The sequence below is a fragment of the Hibiscus syriacus genome, unplaced genomic scaffold (assembly GCF_006381635.1).
Source record: "Hibiscus syriacus cultivar Baekdansim isolate YM2019G1 unplaced genomic scaffold, ASM638163v2 tig00110729_pilon, whole genome shotgun sequence".
NCBI classification, from domain to species: Eukaryota; Viridiplantae; Streptophyta; class Magnoliopsida; order Malvales; family Malvaceae; genus Hibiscus; species Hibiscus syriacus.
Genome location: NW_024062843.1, coordinates 666,653 through 686,432, shown reverse-complemented (window position 1 = coordinate 686,432; position 19,780 = coordinate 666,653). Strand labels below are relative to the sequence as shown.

The following is a 19,780-nucleotide window of genomic DNA, read 5'->3' as shown; positions in this document are numbered from 1 at the left end:
CACATCTATGGATGTCACTTTTCAAGAACTTAAATCGTTCTTCTCAAAAATCGAAATCCAGGGGGAAAGTGAGTCTGAATTTTAATTTTTACCGATTATTACTAAGTTACCCATCAGTCCATCTTCTACTGAAAAAACTACCACTTCACAACCTCCTAAAACCACCACATCTGATAATGAAAATCAATGCATTAATCCCATCGACTCTCATAAAACACCTAGATCATCTACCGATATTCTCATCTACAAAAGATGACCCAAACAAGCCCTACCTTTCACATCACAACCAATGCATTGACAAGAGCCAGAACTGGGTTTAAATCCATCGATAGACAAAGGAGATAGTGACCAAAGTAAGTTAGATGTGGTAATTGATACTAGTGAGTTACCAATTGCTCAAAGAAAGGGAGTTTGACGATGTATAACTCATCCTATTACTAAATTTGTTGCTTATGGGAAACTAATGTATGGTTTTAAGACTTTTAGAGCTCAGGTTGATCATATTCACATTCTAGAGACCATAAAGGAGGCATTAAAAAGTCCTAAGTGGAAGAAGACAATTGAAGAAGAAATTTCAGCTCTAGAAAACAACAAAACATGGGTCATTGTTGATCTACCTAAATATAAGAAATCAGTCGGCTGCAAATGGGTATTTACTGTGAAATTCAAGACAAAAAGAAAAATTGAGAGATATAATGCTAGACTTGTGGCAAAAGGGTTTACTCAGACTTATGAAGTTGACTATCAGGAGACCTTTGCTCCAGTTGAAAAACTCAACACTGTTCGAGTTTTATTATCCTTGGCAGTGAACAAGGATTGGATACTTCACCAACTAGCGTAAAAAATGCATTTCTCAATCGTAATCTTGAAAAAAAGGTCTATATGTAAGTTCCACCAAGAATTCATTCTGGAAATAATCGGGTATGTAAATTACTGAAATCCTTATATACTCTAAAACAATCACCTCGAGCTTGGTTTGATAGATTGACGAAGGTAATGTTACAAGAAAACTACAAACAATGTCAATCCGATCACACTCTGTTTGTAAAAAATGCTCCTGATAAAAAGAAGTCAATCTTGATTATCTACGTTGATGATATCATTATCAAGGGAGATGACTTGGTAGAAATCGATAAGTTGAAGACATTACTAGCAAAAGAGTTTGAAACCAAAGATTTGGGAACTCTGAGATATTTCCTAGGCATGGAGGTAGCAAGATCACGAGAATGAATTGTCATAAATCAAAGAAATATATTCTAGACTTACTTTCTGAAACTGGAATGACTAATTGTAAACCCTCGTAAACTCCTATGGAAGTTAACTTGAAATTGAGTAAAGATGGAAACCCGATAAACAAAGAACATTATCATAGGCTAGTTGATAAACTCATTTATTCTAACATTGTTTTTCCTGTTAGCATTGTTAGTCAATACATTAATGATCCAAGAGAAGAACATCTGGAGGCAGTTAATCGAATCTTAAGATATCTAAAGATGACACCAGACATGGGTTGATTTTTAGAAAACATGAAGACAGAACAGTTAAAATCTTCTCAAATTCAAGTTGGGCTGGAGAATTAACAGATAAAAGGTCAACCACGAGATACTGTTCATTTGTGTGGGGGAAACATAATGATATGGAGAAGCAAAAAACAATTAGTAGTCTCCAGAAGCAGTGCATAAGAAGAATATAGGGCGATAGCACTCAAAATGTGTGAAGGAATTTGGCTACAAAGACTCTTAACTGAGCTAGAGATGTATGACAACAACAATTTTGAATTTCAGAGTGATAGAAAATCTGCGATAAGCATTGCAAAGAATCCGGTGCATCATGACATAACAAAACATGTGGAGATCGACAAACACTTTATTGCAGGAAAAGTAAATGGTGGAACTGTGAAACTAAACTACGTCCCTTCACAAAACCAGCTATCAGATGTATTGACCAAGGCACTTCTTTGACTAAATTACATCCAAGCTGGGTCTTCACAATATTTACTCCCCAGCTTGAGAGGGAGTGTAAGTAGTGTTTAAGTTAAATTTCTGAATCCTAACTTATCTTTAAAACTATCTACTAATTTGTAGAAAAGATGACTCCTATATGATATAGATCTCATATTCATGTATATAAAAATCACATGTATCCTCTTGTGTAATATGCAATTATTCTTTGAATAAAATAATTTCAGAATAAAAAACCATGTTTACCATAACCGAAAAACTCTATTTACCAGTCGGAAAACTCTATTTCTACAATAATAACCTCCCAACGTTACAAAAGATGGTGGGCTTTACTTTTTCACCAACCAAAATCCTCCTCAATACTTGAAATTACAGTTTCAACACTCAAGTTGTAAAATATGAGGATTAGTCAGCTAGGTTCCACCTACAACAGTGGGGACAAAAAGGGTAAAATAAAGTATCACTGCATCAGTCCAGTTCTATGTAAGTCGAAGAAGCCATAAATTCTGGTAACAAGCACTGGAACAGTTCCGATACAACAGCTACAACAATGGTGGTGAAGGTTTACGACCCAGCTTTTGGTTGCCCAAAGCGTGTTATCGCATGTCTGATGGAGAAGGAGATCGAGTTCGAGGTTGTGCCACTCGATTTGCTTAAAGGAGAGCACAAAGACCCCGAATTTCTCAAGTTACAGGTAACCTTTTTTTCTTACTCTTTTTTTTGTTGAAAAGCTCCATGTCTAACTCAAAATCATCTTCGTTTCTTATTATTTTTCATGTCTCCTTTACAGCCTTTTGGAACAGTTCCAGTCACTCAAGATGGAGATTATGTTTTATATGGTAATTTATACGTTAAATTCTCCCGAACATTAGCAGGAAATGATTTTTTTTACGATGTGAGTGTTGCAGAATTCCGTACAATCATGAGGTACAACGCAGAGAGACACAAGTCACGAGGGACTGATCTGCTGGGGAAGACGATAGAATAGAAGAAATGGGACAAGTGGAGAACTGGCTCGAGGTTGAGGCATACAATTTCAACCCACCGGTTTTCAGCCTGACCCTTCATGTGATGTTTTCGTCAAAGTTGAGATTCCCTCGGGACGAGAACGTGATAAAGGAGGGCGATGAGAAGCTGGGGAAAGTGCTGAATATTTCCGAGGAGAGGCTGTCGAAGATCAAGTACTTGGCCGACGATTTCTTCAGCCTCGCCGAACTTAGTCACCTGCCGTTTACTCAGTATTAGGTGGGTCCGATCGGGAAGGAATACATGATCACCTGTAGGAAGCATTTGAACGCTTGGTGGAACGATATCAGCAGCAGACCTTCATGATAGAAGGTTCTCCACCTCTATGATGCTCCACCCTAAGAACCGATCAAAATCATGTGGGGTCTTTTAAATAAAATGCTTATGTTGTTTAAGAGTTTGCTTTCGGGTATTGTTTCATCTTTGTCTGTTTTAAAGAACTCTTCACATGGTGCTAGTGCGTTTCTATCATTACAGTTGTGTTGTCTTATATTAATATTATTAATGTGGGTTTAAGGAAATTAATAATATTATCGTTTAAATTATAATTATATTATAAAATTTTAAGAGTTATTAAATTTATAATTATACTACTTAAAATAAATAATTTTCAAAATGTCTAAAAAGTCTAAAATGAAAATGTCCATTTATTATAATATAAACTATAATACCAATTCATTTAATTTGTTATCGATATTATTGAGTAAATGATAGTTACGAAAAAAAGTATGATTTGGTTGTAATCTTATTTTATACCATATAGATTAAATGAATTGGGATCAAAATAGTTTTTTTAAAATAAAATTATATGTATAAGATTCTTATAAATAATAATGTATTTTTGTAAAAAAATCAATTTTTTTGAAAAAAATGTTGATTGCATTACTCGTAAAGGATATAATGTAGAATAATATTATACATACATTCAGGACAATCATATGAAAATTTGGTCAACGAAATACATAGATAGATCACTTCAACGTCCCCAGTACCATAAATAGAGAAGGAGAACTTGAGGAGTATTCACAGTGAATGAACGAAAAACCAATCCTCTTGTAACCGTATTCTCATCCGACACATATATCCGAAAGCCAACAAGATTTCATATGTAAACAACCATGCATCAGGAAAGCAAACAACCATGCATCAGGAAAGCAAACGACCATGCATCAGGAAAGCAATCAACCAAGGACACTTATAGAATCATAAATCAAGAAGAAGACAGAGAGAAGAAACATGTACCAGGAATACGAAAGTACTAATAACCATGATATATTTTACTAAAGAAAGAACCAAGAGAAAATATAATTGAAACATAAAAAAATCAATCAACTAGCGATTAGAAAATAAAATGAAAAGCCAGAAAGACAATTAGGTTGTAAACGAACTGAACGTACATGAACGAAGGTATGTTCATGTTCGTTCATTTAATAAATAAACGAACACGAACATAAACGAACAAATTTTTTTTGTTCATGTTCGTTCATTAAGGAATATAGCTCGTTCATTTAAATGATAAACGAACATAAGCGACCGTAAACGAACAAAAACGAACACAATAAACTAACATAAACGAACAACACAAGCACAAACAAAAAAAACAAACTTATACGAACACAACAAATGAATGTAAAAAAAGTAAACAACAAGAATAACAACTTAAAATTCTTTAATATAATCTACAACTTTAGAGTTATTTGTTTGAATACGACAAAAACATACATAAACCATAAATAAGCTATATGAACATGATAAAGTCTTAAAGTTAATTTGTTCAACAAAACAATCTTCTTGAAATCCAAACAACTTCAATAATCTTCGTAACATATTCAACTTGCCCTTTGTTCGAACATAAATGAACGGACATAAACGAACATAAATGAACGAACATATAATCGAACGTTCACGAACGTAAATGAACGAACGAGCCATTTGTTCGTGTTCGTTCATTTAATTAAACAAATACAAAATCTTGTTCATGTTCGTTCATTTAATAATTAAACGAATATAAATAAATTTTTCGTCGCACGGTTCATGAACGGCTAACTGAACGTTCAGTTTATTTACAGGCATGAGGACAATAGAGTGTTCGGGAAAACCCACCGCCATTACCCCGGACGCAGGAGAAAAGTGAAGACTCCAATGAAAAGTGAAACCGCTTGTAACAGCTGCAGAGCAAAGTTTTAATGATTTTTCTCACTCGATACTATTACTATTTTAAATCCTAAAGTCAAGGATTTAAAATTATGGATACAAATTAAAATATAAAAATTAAAATAAAAAACGACATTTTTTGAGCAATTTATTAGCACATTAATAAAAAAGTTGGTGAATTAAAAATGAAACCTTGATAGAACACCCAAATAAAAAATTTTGACATTCCAAAACTTTTGCATTATACTTATAACTTAACACTAAATTTTTAAATTTTTAAATATTCATCCTTTTTACTTAAAGGGCTGGTTTTTTTAGTTTAGTCTATATACGTTCATTTTCCACGTTGTTAAAAAATAAGTTGAAATTAATTTTTTTCTCAACTACCAACGATTTTATCTACTACGGTAAAAATCACATAAATATATTAAAGCTCTACGTATAAAATATTCTATTCATCCTATGTGTATAAAATAATTTTCTTTGCTTAAAATGCCATGTAATATTTATATTTTCACATGAGATTGCTCTCTCGTTTAGCGAAATTCATGTTTTAATTTTATTGCTTAACTGGTTATTTATATTTATTAAGCGTCTTAATTACGGATAATAAATTAACTAATTAAGGCACGAAATAATAGTTTAAATATTAAAATTTATGTTTTAAAAATATAGGTATAACATTGAATATATTTGAAAGTAGGTGCGTCATTTGTGATATTGTCCCCAAATATATTTTAGGGTAAATTACACGAATCATCATTGTATTTTGCTTTATTTCTTATTTCACTCACTGTACTTTAAATCTGTTCAATTTCCTCATTGAACTTTATACATTTGTTTTGTCACTAAACTTAATAAAATTAGTTTTTGGGTCATTGAGCTGTTCATGCTATCATCTTCCCTCATCATCCCTCCTCTCTCCATAGCTAATTGAAAACTTACCCATGGTGGAGGTAAGAAGCACTATGATAGAGAGACGACGAAGGGGCATTACCACCTAGGTTTTGGTCTAAATTGAACAAGGAACTCATTGGTGAAGGTGGTGAGGTGCAACGGCACGAAATCGGCTAGTCCTTGACGACGAACGACAACACTTCACGAAGTGGGGTCGGTAGGGGTTTTATTGGAGCATGAAGACACTTCCAATGCCATAGGAGGTGACACTCACCGATGAGTTTTACTTAACCATGTCATAACACCATTTGTGGGGGAAATGGCTGAGTGGCCAAATTTGTCAATTATACTAAATTCAGTGATGAATTGATCAATTTTAAAGTACAGTAATAAAATAGGAAATAAAGCAAAGTACAGTGATAATCCGTGTAATTTACCCTATATTTTATATTTGTTTCAGGCTTTGATCGGTACGAGTTGTGACAACAGAAGGGATGGTGCCGTAAAATTTAGGCGGCACTTTTTTGAAACCCATCCGAAACCTAAAACCCAGAAATAAACATCTTCCCTCTCTCACTCGCTCACTAACTCAGTTACAGATTAGTGGAAGTCTATTGGAAATGGCAGGGGCAGTGAAAGCGCCGGGTGCCTTTGCCATAACTCCACACAAAGTTTCAGTGTGCATTTTGGTTCATACCTATGATTCTCCTTCTCAAATCTCCGTCCCTTTCCCCTTCTCCTCCGTTTCCCAGCACAGCCGCCTCGGGTTGTATTTGTTAGCTCTCACCAAGGTATTTGCACCGTTTCCCCTCATTTTCTTCGCTTTGTATCTGTATTTTGCTTTTGGAACAAATGGATGCATCGTGTTTGCGTATTGGAGTCATGTGATGACATTTTGGAGCCGAAATTAGATCAGCTCATTAACCAATTGAAGGAGATTGGTGGTTTAATGGATAATTGGTTAACTGATCATGTAACTAGTCGGTTATCATCTTTATCATCGCCTGATGATCTGTTCAATTTCTTTAATGAGTTGCGAGGTTAGCTTTTTATTTATTTGTTTTTTGATTTAATCACTCTATAATCTTCCTTTCCGCTGTCATTATTTTTTTTAAAAACACTTGGGGGACCTGATTCAGGAGTTATGGACGATGACCAGGTGCATACTTGCTTTCAACCTCTTGACTTTTGAAATATTTCTTTATTGCCTCATAAACTATAAATCATGTATTGAATTGTAATTATATGCTTTGTTGGAATAATCATTTGTTTTCTGTGCTTAAGATATACATTAAATTTTGAGGCAAGAATCATTATAGAGATAGAGCATTATTGTTGGTATCACCATATGGCTCCATGGTGGACATTGAATTGAGTATAATCTGCCGTTCTGTACCCTGATATTGATGTATGGATGCATATGTTTTTAGAAGAATTGGGAATTTAATTAACATTATACTCTCTAATGATCAAATGAAATGAAGTACATATTGATACCTGCCATTCCATATCCTGATATTGACAGTTGGATATGATGCATATTCTTAGTGAAGAATTGAAAGGTTGTGAATTTAATTAACATTCTACTGCTGCTGTTCAAGTGGAATTTAGTTACATTCCTCACTGTTGAGTTTGTATGTTATACTTAAATGTTATAAGCCCTTGTTCTGCACTTTTCTTTTAAGTATCTATAATTTTTTTCCAGTTAATTTTGATTCTCTTCAGGTGGAAACAGAAGGTTGAATGTAGTAGTGTATGATAGGCTTTTGTTTAAGCATAGATTATATTTATGGCACTAACCTTGTCATGTAATGCAGGGTGTCTGCCATCTTTTGACTAATATAGGGATCTATTGTAAAGAAGCCATTTCGAGTTCGTCTTATGAGCGTCGGTTAGACGACTCTGGCAATGACTTGGAATCTTTATCTGAGTATGAAATATGGATCTCAACCTTGTTTTCAAAAAAATAAATGAAGAAATGGAAGCAAGGAAAAGAGCCACCGATCCAGTAACTTTTCATCTTCATCTTCCAAAGGACCTTTCAACATTGGTGGAAGGTAGTTTTATTCTTGTAAGGCATGTTTGTGTGTTTGTAAGTTATTAATTACTCTGTTGTTTGAACAGGAGACCAATGGTTAGAGCTGTGATGATGATACGGTTCTATTGTAATTTTTTGAGGACATATTGCAAACAAATATCTAGATTACAAAAATTGTGCAGCAGAAATCAATGAATATAGTTGTCGATTCCATTTCACTCTAAAGTGAAATGTAAGGGATCTTTGTATGGGAAATGTTTAACAATGGGAAGCTGATAAGTAATTCAAAATGCAATATGCTGAAGTTACCTTATTTCTGGTGGTTGATGCTACTTTTTCTTCTTAATTTTTCTCGTCCTCATTAATATGCATATAATTAGGTCTCTTGTTCTGCTGTCTATACTTTTCTCTTAGGAAAAGTGTCTTGAACTGGAATTGTTGGTTTTGAAATTTGCTTTATTTATCAAAGTTGAATGATTTTGAAGTGATTTTTTGGGTGAATTTATGTAAAATCTGTACCATTTTACCGGTGTTGCTTAACTGTTCTGAAATTATGCATGCAGATGTCGAGGTTTTGCTGATCCTAAATCAGAGCACAATGACAGGCAGAGAATCATCTTCGTATGCTTCTGGTGATTTATTGAGAAATGTTGATCCCGATGGTGGGGTATTTTTGCGCACCAATTGGCAAATACAAGGTTATTTAATGGAGCAAGCTGATGCAATTGAGAAGTAAGCCACTTATTGACTTAAAGTCTTTTGCATTCAACTTTTGAAATGCCAATTAAATTGAGCTAAATTTCTTGGGTCTTCTTGTGGCGGGCATGGCAGTTCTTTCACTTTGAATGCCTTTGAACTGACTCTAAGGCAGCTTCAGAAGTTGGCCCCTGAGTTCCATCGTGTAGGTTGACATGCTTTTTCAACTTGCACATACTCTGTCTTTCATCTTGCTTTGAGTTGGTAGTATGACACATTACTTTTTGCCACTGGTTTATTGTGATGCAGGTTCACTTTTTGCGTTACTTGAATAACCTATATCATGATGAATATTTTTCTGCATTGGAGAATCTTCATCGTTATTTTGATTACAGGTGACTTGAAAACATTTTTTTTTTTGGGGTGGTGGTGGTGGTAGGGGTTAAAGGGCAAATTTGCCACTACTATAGGTGAATATTGAAATTTGGCACTTCATTTTACTTTGATTGATATTTTTCATTGTACTTCCGGGATTAAGATTAAGTTTATTTAATTGTAACTCATCATTGAATTTTGTCACTTTTTTTGTTGGATTGAATTTTTCCTTTAACTTTGATTTTTTATTGAATTTTGCCTGTCAACTTTAAGGCTTAAACCAGTTAACCTCTATTAGGACTAAGTTAATATCACTTTAGAATTGTATCTCTATTCTACTCTATTGTAATCTGCCTATATTAAGGCTTAAACCTATGTAATTGACGACGAAGAGAACTCCAAGAACAAAAATAACTTCTCTGTTCCAAAACTCTTCTTAGTTTCTACAGTAAAATTTGCCCAAATATCTATCAAAATATTGTGGTCAATTTCAATGTCCACCTATAAAAACAGTGGCAAATTTGTCTTTTAACCCCTTTTTTCCCTGTTTATATATGAGTTTGCCACATGATGAGTTAGTGGCACTTCCTAGTGTCCAGTAGTCTTTGATTTTTATTATCAATTAGAATATTGAGTTTTTGTCCAACTATTTTTGGCATCCTTATATTTTGCTAACACTATTATTGTATTTAGGATATGTTGTGCTTGGTCTCTTATTTAAAAACTGGGTTCTGTTACTTGCAATGACTCATCACTATGAAGCATCTTTGGGCTGAGATATAGTTTCTTAAATTATGTGCATAAAAAATTAGAGCTTCTTGTACAGATTAACATCTTTGGATTTCCATATGGGAATAGTATGCAGAATCCTGTTTCTTTACGAGGTCGCTCATCAGTGCTTTTGACTGAGGGATAGCTAAACTTGTAGAATGCATGTGAAAGCCATTATTGGCGTTTATAATTTGTTTTGAATAGGGTTGCATGAGCAATAACATTATCTGATGCTTTAAATTTTTTAAGAGTTCATATGGGTTATTCTCCTTAATTATTTAACCCATTTTTTCCTTCATGAATATCCACCAATATTAGTTTGTTCCACAGGTTCATATATGTCTGAAAATGTTTTTCTTTCCTGACTTATTTATTTTTTATATGTCTGAAAATGTTTTTCTTTCCTGACTTATTTATTTTTTACTATTCTTTTGGCTTCCAAATATGATCCTGGATGGAAGAAGCTACTTGCTTGAAATAAACCGTTCTGCTAAATCTGGCACAATAGTGCAGGAACCGAGGGATTTGATTTTGTTCCACCGGCTGGTTGTGATTCTGGAAGATTTGAGATTGCTCTGTTATGTTTGGGGATGATGCAGTTTCATATTGGGCACCCTAAGGAGGCCTTGGAGGTAACAGAAGAGGACTTTCTCCTTCATAATATGCTTAGCTTGCACATAGACTGGCAATTATGAAACAATAGTTATGGCAAGTAGGGCTGTCAATTGGCTGAGGTGACTAGGGCTTGTCCATCTGTCCTGCTTTTTCGGGCTGTGCATTTATCAAGTTAATGTGGTTTTTGTTGGGGGGGGGGGGGCAGTTTGTCAAAGATATTTGTTGTAAATCAACAATGCCTAGTCTAAGGTTGTCTCAATATGCTGCTTTGAGTCTCAATGCCTAGGCCAATCAGATTTGCTGATGTTATTGCTTTTGGTCAACGAACTCAGTCTAAGTATCAGATTTGCTGATGTTATTGCTTTTGGCCAATTAGATAGCAGCTAAAGTGTATTCCAGACAAGTATCATTGTACCAAGAATACATGTGAAAACCATTGTAACTTGCCCCAACCTGAAACTTAGCCCAGACTTTCTGACAAGATCAGTAGAAGCTAACTTGCTATATTTGTTTTGAAATGGTGATTTTTTGTGATGATTTCAGGTCCTTACTGAAGCTGTTCTCGTCTCCCAACAGGTTATTTCGTCCTATCAGCTTGATGGTTTTGAATGTTAACATGCCATATATTTTCAATTTCTTTTCATACTATTAGGCCTGATGGTTTTGAATTTTTGCAGCATTGCAATGATACTTGTCTGGAATACACTTTAGCTGCTATCTGCAACTTGTTGTCTGAGATTGGTTTCTCAACCGCTAGTGGAATACTTGGATCACCATTCTCTCCTATGACCAATGTAGGCACTTCTTTGTCTGTTCAGCAACAACTATTTGTTCTTTTGAAAGGATCTCTAAAGAGAGCAGAGAGTTTGAAATTGAAGCAACTAATAGCTGCCAATCATCTTGCAATGGCTAAATTTGATTTGATGGTAAGAATGCATACAATTGCTTTAGCAAAATTTCCTTTATGACTAGATTACACAAGCCCCTTTCCATCTAGGTGATTCATGTTTGTCTTTCATACTACCCTTGGTTTGAATAAAACTATTTTCTTAGAAATGAGTTCTGCTGCAGCTATGTCCTTGTCTAAATTGAAATCTGTTTTACACTTCCTTTGTGCATAACAAATTCTCTTATTAATGAATTGTTCCCAAAAGCTGAAATGTTCTGAAGTATATAATTTCTTTATCTCAAAGATTCCTGCTCAAGACAAGACTGGACTTCCTTGCATATCATCAGTCTGTCTTTACCAAATTTGTAGCTGCTATGTTTTTATTGATGGGGTTCATATAAACCTAGATCTAGTTAGGACATTTGTCCCTTTCATCAAATTTCTTACTGTAAATATACTGAAAAGAGCTAAATTTCTTACAGCAAATAGGAAATTTTCAGCCTTGATATCACCTCAACCTTCCATTTCTATATAGCTTTGGTTCTTGGCTTATCCTTGTGTCATGTTTCAAATTGAAGTAGTAAAGATATCTTTTAAGATGTGGCCAAGAACTTGCATACTTGGTTTTTGCAAGGTTAATGAAATCAGTTGTACAGAGCTTCCCCCCCCCTCCCGGGGTGTTTTGCTCTCTTAGTATTTGAATCTTTTAATTTCTATATCTTTTTTTTGTTCTAAGATATTTAACCTTCTTATTGTCACATGCAGCATTTGCAGAGACCTCTTCTGTCATTTGGTCCCAAGACTTCCATGAAGCTCAGGACATGGCCTATTATTGTTTGCAAGGTAAAGTCACGTTGTTTATGGCATGCTTGTTTCTTGTATATTTGAGGAATACTGCAATTGAATTTTATTTCATATGATATATTACCTTTGCAGGAACTAAGATCAGGTTACCACTTAATCAGTGATTTTTGTTCTGAAGGCTCTACAATGACAACAGATGGTGCTTTTAGTACTGCATGGCTTAAGAACTTGCAAAAGCCCATGGGTTCGTTAGTGATGTCTCAAGATAATGGTTCTAGGAACAATTCTAACCTTTTCTATTCTTTACACAACCAAGTTCAATTCCTGGATCGGTTCTGCAGTTAGTAGGTTCTTCGTATCTACATCGTGCTACTGCATGGGAGATGTATGGAAGGTGACCTTTACATGCACTTGTTACATATTCTTTTTTTTCTTTGTTGCATTGCGGACTTAAGATCATCCCACTTTGATTTGTCATTCTTGAACCCCTCCTAACAATTCGTGTATTTGTGTGTTTTTTTGTTTCATAATCATAATTAAGTTATTTTATATTTATTTATTTTTGGTACATAGTTATTTTATAATATTTATTAACTCGTGACAAGTTAATAGTTTGCATTATATAGATTTTGGCATGCTTGTGTAGTCTTGTTGTTTTCGTGTTGTGTTCAGTATCTTGCTTTAATTGTTTACTGTGTCATGTTTCTGTCGTTCAATCGTGCTGTGTCAAACATTGCCTGGTCGGTAATTCTTTTATTGCAGACATCTTTCCAAGTAATTGACATAAAGGGATTCCTTTTCTAAAAGTGATTGTTTCAGACACCATTTGATGAACTCAATAAACTTAATATTGAAGATTTTAGTGCTGTATTTTTTCATTCTGAAAATTTTAAGTACTGAATTCAGATTTAAAAGTTGTACGGTATGCTATTGAAAATTAAAATTGTGTTAGATTTTTCATATAAAATATGTAATATTGTCACATTTCCTATTTGTAAAAACTTCAAAAGAAACAATTAGTAATGGAAGTAAATAGAATAAGCTCAATATAATTGCATACTATTTTCTTCCTTGAATACAATTTACTTACATTATGTATCTAGAAACTACTTAGTGATTTTAACATTTAACATTTTTTATATGAAAATGTTCCATTAAGTGATTTTTTAAAATGATTTACAAATGCATTGAGAAAATTGAAAATTTTCAATGGCTTATCAAGTATACATTTAGTTTACAAGTACGAGTTAATCCGATGATGTAAGCTACTGGTCCTTTTGGTAATACTGTCAGTGTTCTTTATGCTAGCATCAATCTTTGGGTTTCTTGATGTTTCATGATTTCTTTTCACCTTTCTTTTCTTCATCGTATCTTCTTGTGGCAAGATCATTAAAACTAGGAATTCTCTTTGCATTTACTACACTCACCGCTCTTAATTCGTTCACCATTTGTTTTATTTTATTACCCCTTTTTGGTTCCTGTCTCCACTCTTTTTGCATTTTCTGAACATGTGATGTAGCCTCACTCCATCATCTGTCGGTACAATTGGCTAAAGCAGGAAGATACATATTTGAATTATGTGATTGTGTGTTTAATTTCTGGTCTAGCTCAAATAATCTTTTAATTACTTGTTACAACTGGTTGCTTGATGTTTTTGTTCTTTTTCTTGTCTATACTTTTCAGTGCTCCACTTGCTCGGGTGTGTGGACACTCATTTTTCGTCCCGTTTTTATGTTATTACTATTATTATTAATTATTATTAATATTTTTATTTTTTATTTCTCTTGCAGGCTTTACATGTCAAGCCCATCAAAACTGGAGCCCAAAATACAGTAACCCAGACTCATTTACATCTAACCCGGTTACAACCCGACCTGGACCCGGTTGCAGCTCCCACGTGAAGCACCACGCCCGAGCAACCCACTCCCTGCAGCACCATCACATGAAGGACCCGCACCAACCTGTCGACCACCAACATGCTAGTGCCCATTATCTGCAAATAGCACCTAAATTAGTCATCCCATCAAATCCACTATCCTTTTTTAAATGACATTAAAATCAATTTACCTTTCCATAATTCAAGGACCCTACCCACTAAATCTCATCATTCAGCAACCCACTTGTTTGTTATTGGACCACTTTTACTAGTAGTGGTGGCAGGTATGAGCTACTTGATTAGTGTGGAAAAAATGGTAGTGAAAAATGAATTTGTTAACACATTTTGGTGGAGAAGGTAGTAGTGGATGAAAAAATGCATTGTCTCTACGTCTTTGCCCTATTCTTGTTGACACAAGAATGGGCAAAGAGGGGCAACTGTCGACAACTCATTTTTCCATCTACTACTACGTTCTCCACCAAAATGTGTTGATAAATTTATTTTTCACTACCATTTTTTCCACACTAATCAAGTAGCCCATACTTATCACAACCACCAGCAAAAGTGGTTCAATAACAAACAAGTGGGGGATATTTTTAATGTAATTTGTAAGGGTATATAAACCCAAATCATATCTGTAATAAGGGGAGGAGGATTTCGAAAAATAGCAAAATAATAATAGCAAAGATTCTAAAAAAAAAACCGTTTTTGGTTGCCTTCCTCCCTCCTTTGACTTATGGTTGTCTCTTCATTTATAATTTCTTTTGGTTGCTGAATGATAAGATTTAGTGGGTAGGGTCCTTGAATTATTCGGTAGGTAAAAATACCTAACATTTGATTTTAGTGTCATTTAAAAAATGGATAGTGGATTTGGTGGGATGACTGATTTGGGTGCTATTTGCAGGTAATGGGCTCTAGCATGTTGGTGGCCGACAGGTTGGTGCGGGTGCTTAACGTGATGGGTGCTGCAGGGCGTGGGTTGCTCCGGCGTGGTGCTTCACGTGGGAGCTGGAAATGGCACGATTATGGGTTGCTGCAACCGGTCCGGGTCGGGTTGGATGTAAATGAGTCTGGGTTACTGTATTTTGGGCTCCAGTTTTGTTGGACTTGATATGTAAAGCCTGCAAGAGAAATAAAAATATTAATAATAATAGTAATAACATAAAAACAGGACGAAAAATGAGTGTCGACAGCTGAATGATGAGATTTAGTGGGTAAGGTCCTTGAATTATTCGGTAGGTAAAAATACCTAACATTTGATTTTAGTGTCATTTAAAAAGTGGATTTGGTGGGATGACTGATTTAGGTGTTATTTGCAGGTAATGGGCACTAGTATGTTGGTGGCCGACAGGTTGGTGCGGGTGTTGCAGGGCGTGGTGCTTCACGTGGGAGCTGGAAATGGCACAATTATGGGGAGCTGGAAATGGCACAATTATGGGTTGCTGCAACCGGGTCCGGGTTGGGTTGTAACCGGGTTGGATGTAAATGAGTCTGAATTACTGTATTTTGGGCTCCAGTTTTGTTGGGCTTGACATGTAAAGCCTGCAAGAGAAATAAAAATATTAATAATAATTAATACTAATAGTAATAACATAAAAACGAGACGAAAAACAACTGTCGACAGGGTGAATGCTTTGGTTTATGCGACTTGCTTTGCTGATGCTTCAAGGTAATAATCATGCTAAGCAATCTAGCATTTGGATATGTACTATATATTTCTGTTTTTGCAATATTACTCCGAGTCTTTCTTAACTTGAGATTTACCAAATGTTGGATATTACAGTTCATCTGATGCAGCATTAGTGCATGTGAAGCTTAATTAACATCTGGCAGTTTTTAAAGGCTACAAAGGTCAGAGAAAATGTTTGAATGCCTTACCATTGGCATTGCATTCCTGCATTTGTTTTTCCTACTCTGCGTTTTGCATTTTTTTTTAAATTTATGATTGTTTATATGTGGTTCCAATTTTACTCATTTGTGATTCGCTCCCTACATAATATTTGCAGCTTGAAATATTAGTGAAATATTTGGTTTTAGATAACATTCACTTTAGGCAGAATACAACATGGATTTGGTATCAAGATCTGTTTGTCTCATGTTCATGGTGTCAATGAGACATAATCATGACTCATGAGTGTCAAATGGTTAGAGGGAATGAAGTGAATTAATCTGTCTGATTATTCCGATTTGGTTGAAATGCCCATACTTCTATAGAAGTTCTTGATTACAACCATGTGAACATTCTTGCCAATACCTTAACATGTATGCATATCAATTGTTATCACTGCATTTATTTATTTTCTTATAAAAAAATATCACTGCATTTATTTTCTATTATTTGTATCTTTATTTAATATTTCTATACGCTTCGAGAGGCTTTTGCTGCTCTTAAAATTGCGGAAGAGAAGTTTTTATGTGTATCCAAATCACGGATATTGATACTGAAGTTACAACTGCTCCATGAGCGTGCGTTACATCGGTAAGGTTGCATAGCAAGATTTATACATGCAGCATTCTTCTCATATTTATTGCAAGTTTTCTACTGTTTTCATTTTAAAATGATACTAGAGGACATCTTAAGCTTGCCCAACAAGTGTGTGATGAGCTTGGAGTTTTGGCATCATCTGTCACTGCTGTCGACTTGGAGCTGAAGACAGAGGCAAGCCTTCGCCATTCTCGTACATTGCTTGCAGCAAAGCAATTTAGCCAGGTTTGTGCTTGATACGCATGTAACATTATTGTGTGGAGCTAAGTTGCTCTATTTTCAAAATATAGGTATGGATTATAATGCAATCTGATCATTCATTGATTAAAAGTTGCTATAAGTTTGAAAAGGAATGCAAACAGAGGCTGATTCCAGGGCATGGGCTTTCTGATGCATATTAGTCCTGGCAAAAAGATTCATTGTTATGTATATGCAAAATCATGCTACTTTTGGAAACATTTGTGTTAATAAAACTGGAGTCTGGAAAATGTTGAACGCAAGTGATTTGAGATTTTATTGAGTATTTATCAAGAGTTTGACAACTCAGGTTGTCAGCCAAGCTAGAGAATATCAAATCTATTCATTGTGAACAATAGGAATTGATTGATTTTTCTGATTTTAATGTAATTAAATTTCACAGCCATTTTAAGTCCTTAATTTCTAATACTACCCAATATGCGCCTGTTTCTGGATTTCCATTTATTATCAATTATCTGTGCAGGCAGCTGCTGTGGCGCACTCCCTCTTTTGCATGTGTTACAAATTCAACCTTCAAGTTGAAAGTGCAGCTGTTCTTCTTTTGCTTGCTGAAATTCACATGGTATGATCATGCATTTGACACAGTCATGCAATTTGAGATAGTATAGCTAGTAACCCTCTGTAGTGCTATTATAAACCAAGGAGAAAATGAAAACTAGACTTTTAAGGCATCTCTCTGTCGCAATCATTTTGGTTATTTGGTATTCCTTCCTTCCTGCATTGGTAATCCATCATTTTCTGCTCATACCGTCCCTACCTTCTACAAGCATTTATTTACCATCTTATCTTTCCCTAGAAACCAACAGATTGTTTTATACGATCCTATCTCTTCTATATGTGTCCATAATGAGTACCTCGGGGAAGAAAAAAAGGATTACTGTATCGTAGACTAAACCTCAATGTGTTGAATTGTTGATATTTGCTTTATTGGGTGTCACTAGAAATCAGGAAATGCTGTCGTAGGCCTTCCTTATGCATTAGCAAGCCTTTCGTATTGTCAGTCATTCAACTTGGATCTTCTTAGAGCATCAGCAACTCTTAGATTGGCTGAGTTATGGCTTTCACTCGGATCCAATCATACAAAGACTGCTTTATCACTGTTACATGGTGCTTTTCCAATGATTCTTGGCCATGGAGATTTGGAACTCTGTGCTCGGGCCTATATTACGGAAGCAAAATGTTCTCTCTCTGATCCTAGCTTCTCGGGTATTATTTTTATCATCCCCGTCATGGCATTTATACTTTTCCATAAGTAAAGCAAGTGTGCTGTATTTTTCTTTCCCTCCTTCCTCTTCTTCCATATCAAGTGATTGGGATGTTGGACAGGTTTATCTTTAGTTCATGACTTGTTATATTGAAAAGTATTTGGCTTGTTTACTTTTACCAATTCATGTATGAATTGACTTACCTCTCACCTTTGGCTATTTAGAACTAATTTGATTAGCGTTGAGTGTTCTAGATGTGTGGAATAATTGTTTTTTGATCATTATAGAATTTGAAATTATGAAAAGGAAATAAAATGGTTTTGATTCGACTGGTTTAGCAGTGGAAAATAATGCTGGTAAAGGCTGTGAGAATGAGGTTGTTTCTTCAACTTTTATGGAAGATACGTTACAAAGAGCTGATTAGTCGAACATGATGTAATTAGATGACCCCGATAATATGGATTATTAAACCAGTCAGTTTTCCAACTAACTTGTATGGTTTAGGCTACGTAAAGTGAAAAGTCTTGTCAAAGGCACTGTTCTACTGCTTCTGGTCAGATGGTTTTAGTCAATGGCACCTATTAATAGGTCATTCTGAATTGAGCTTCAAAAAACTTGTTAGAAGTGTTTTAGTTCATATTCTTTCAGAACAGGCTTTGTGACACTCAAAAGTAACTTTTTTTTATATATGACATGATTCTACAAAGCACTAAATGTAATTAATCTGATCTGAGTGGTTGAAAGGTCAATATTTCAACAAATACACGATTATCATTTCAAAGTACATAGTTCTTTTTTTTTTGTAGAAGATACCAACTTTTTGGATCGGATGAAATTAACCTACCGTTTTTTTTCCCCCTTTTCCTGCATTCTCTCTCACTTTGTATCCTCTTGTTGTTAAACTTGTTTGAATTGGAAATGTTATATAGTTGCTCACACTGCCCTGACTTTTTGAGTTTCCTTATCAGTTTCTGACAACCCGGAGCTTGTGCTAGATCCCTTGAGGCAAGCTGCAGATGAGCTGCAAGCTTTGGAGGTTAGTGAACTTTTCATATGGAATGTCTAGATTCTCTCTTTATCCGGCGAATTCATTTTGAAATTACATGCAAATGAAACAAGAACCTATGCATTTCATTGAATGTTAAGTTTATTCATACGATCCAAATATGGGTAGATAGAGTGGCAGCAACTCATCAAATTTGCTTACTTTTGCTCCCATAGCAAATATTGGCATTGTTATTAATGGGATGGAACTTGTTTTGGTCCTCAGTATCATGAATTAATTTCTACTTGATGGCCATTGTACATGACAATGTAACCCCCCAGACCGACGTGGTTAGCCCGATCTGATCCGGGAAGTCACAATAGGGCCACCGGAGCGACCCACTGTAAAAAATGGCGGAAAATTTAAAACTTTTTATCAGAACATGTAAACTTATAAAATCAGTTTTCACAATTTAAAAATAAAACAGATTTCCAAACTCGTATATAAATCAAAATACAATTACATGCCCCCTAATCACATGTACCATACTCTGCAACAACACCGGACAAACTCCCTTACTGAAGTTGATAGATGCACTGGTACAATTCTTTTAACCTGAAAAGGTGAGTAATAGAGTGAGTTTTAGAAAACTCAGTAATACAGAACTACCAGATGATGCTACATGACATGTAGATAAATGGAAAGCCATATAATTTCCTTATTGAATCATACGTATACCAGCTTG

At 34.9% G+C, this 19,780-nt stretch overlaps 2 pseudogenes; both read left to right on the top strand.

The window, feature by feature from the left end:
- The first annotated feature begins 2,465 nt into the window (after window positions 1-2,465).
- Window positions 2,466-3,389, top strand: LOC120139164 (annotated as a pseudogene).
- Window positions 3,390-6,555: 3,166 nt separating this feature from the next.
- Window positions 6,556-19,229, top strand: LOC120139150 (annotated as a pseudogene).
- The last annotated feature ends 551 nt before the right edge of the window (window positions 19,230-19,780 follow it).